The sequence below is a fragment of the Sinocyclocheilus grahami genome, unplaced genomic scaffold (assembly GCF_001515645.1).
Source record: "Sinocyclocheilus grahami isolate Dianchi unplaced genomic scaffold, SAMN03320097.WGS_v1.1 scaffold3368.1, whole genome shotgun sequence".
Classification (NCBI taxonomy): Eukaryota; Metazoa; Chordata; class Actinopteri; order Cypriniformes; family Cyprinidae; genus Sinocyclocheilus; species Sinocyclocheilus grahami.
In genome coordinates, this window is record NW_015508501.1 from 5,273 (window position 1) to 7,749 (window position 2,477).

At 38.7% G+C, this 2,477-nt stretch overlaps 1 pseudogene; it reads right to left on the bottom strand.

Moving 5' to 3' along the window:
- On the bottom strand, positions 1-1,805 carry LOC107576223 (selenoprotein Pa pseudogene; annotated as a pseudogene).
- Between the last annotated feature and the right edge of the window lie 672 nt (positions 1,806-2,477).

Below are 2,477 nucleotides of genomic sequence, written 5' to 3' on the forward strand. Positions count from 1 at the left end.
AACTTTATTTGAATTGATCTGAGTAACATGTTTATTTCTCTCTATTACATTCACATGCTTTTCACATTCATGTGTCATTGGCACCACAGCATACATTTATTCATACTGTTTCTCAGGTCTTCCAGGTGATACTAGATTTTCCAGAAAACCTTCATTAAGTATGTAAAATGTTTCAAACAATCTTTCCCAAGATACCAATGACCTAACCTTTTTCCAGTTACTCCATTGGATACAAATTCCACTCTAATAAATGTGTAGTAAAAATTACAGTTTTGTGCATTTCCCTATGATCCATTAATATTTTTGTAATGCCAAGTATGAAATGCATTTTACAATCCCCTTACAACATCTGTTCTAGAAGAACTAAAAGAAAACAGATATAGTTTCTAAAGTAGTGCATTACACGTTAATGAAATTATTCAACAGTGTTTGGTCCTTAAGAATAAACTTTTAAGATCAGAATCTCTCCACCTACTCTACCAACTCCATCTCCAAACAGCAAAACTAAAACATCTTTCTGAATACCAGAACAACGAAATTAAAAAAAAGATTTTAATACCCCAGATTTCCATATAGTATAGCTTTGGGTATAGCAAGGATTACAGGATGTTACATGACCTTTGCCCTCTGCTCTATGTGGCCTAACATCAAACAGGCACCACTAGCGCATAGTTTCCGCACCTGCTGTCATAAAGGCCACATAAAGCATCTAGAGGTGAAAAGACACTAACATGATGAACCTAACACACTCTCAGAAGCAACAGACACTGGCAGTTTGTTTGTTATATTACAGATTTAACCAAGAAAAAAAAATCCAAATCTAGTGCACATGTTGTCATTTAGATATATCTGAATGATTTATCTTCCTTCTAACAATAACCAATTTGCTAATTTTTCCAAATGGGATGCTAAAGTCCAGTGCTGCCAAACGCTGAGGTGTAAATACTAGTTGGTAAGATTAATTGTGAGCGTTGACCAGCAATGAGGGGTTCACTGATGTTTACATGAAGCTGTAAATGATCAGACAAGATTGTTACAAAGCCAACGGCCCTGTTTACTTTTCCTGTCATACTCAGCTCGTGTCCCCTGCTGGTCAGGCTCAGGTTTTCTGTGACAGCTCTCATTCAGCTGCTGGGTCGGGACGTCACTGTCAGGTCTCCCTGATGTGGTTGTCCTCCTTCAGGCCCTGTCAGCGTCAGGAGGCTGGAAGAGCCTCCTCACAGTGTCAGAGGCCTGCCACACGCCCATTGCTGTCGTCAAAGAGCTGTCGTCAGTGTCAGCATCAGCGGGTGGCAGAAGAGTCTGCCCCCGGCTGTCAGCTGTACTGAACTTTTCACCGAGTGAGCTTAGCTCAAGGTCGTTTCATGATTGGTGGCTCAGTGGCTGCCTGACCAAAGTCAACCTGGGCCAGCATCTGCTGACCCACATCAACCTGTTGTTGCCCGTGGTGGTGATGGTGGTGATGGTGGGAGCCATCATGCCTGTGCCTCTCCAAGCCCTCGGGATGATGCCCTTCACGACCATGCCCATGATGACCGTGATGTTCGTGATGATGATGCTGTCCTTCCTCTACAGGTGTATTCTCATCTGTGGTTTTCTTGCAATGTTCAAGTTGCAGTGAACTCTGTAATGACCAGAGGAAAAGGGCAAATTGAAAATACTGTATGCAATCATAAAAATAAAGCTTCTAAAAAGGTTTTTTATTCTCAGTCTTGCCAAAGAAGAACCCTTTTGGGTTCCTCAAAGAACCATTCAGTGAACAGTTCTTAAAATAACATTTTATTAATCTGAAGAACCTTTTCCATGCAATGGGAACTTTTTATGCAATGGAAAGGATGTTAAAGGTTCTTCATGGAGCCACAGAATAGATCCCAATAAAGAATGAAACTTTTTTTAAACATGCTTTATTCATGCCAAACAGCTTACAGGAAATTGCATCAACAAATATAGAATACAAAATATATATTATAAAAAAACAAAAGCCAGAGAAAAACAATTATATTAGTTTAAACATTAAAAGTAATATTTGACTATTCAAGTTTTTGTTGTTGATGTTGTTTTATATGCCCATTAAATAATAACAGTAGAGGATTCTTACCTAAAATGTGCATTTATGTATAAAACGAGAATAATAAATAAATTAACAATATACTGAATACGAATAGGCTATCTGTAATAACGAACAACAGAATTAAAAGTGTTTATACATATTCTGAACTTGTTTTTCTGAAAGAAGACGATATTTTTTTAAGAGATTATGTATTTATTTGGTTGGGCGCCGGCTAGAAGGAAAAGGAGCTATTGTAACTTCCCTGCGCATTTGCTTGCACGCATTAAAATCTACAAACGGGTGAAATTAATTATTATGGGGTTTCTTTAGCCCCGCCTTCTTCTCCTTATATGGTGCAGAGGACTCGCTGAACTGCACTTACGTAAACAAACGTCAGATTCAGATGGAGGGGGGGACAAGAATTTGA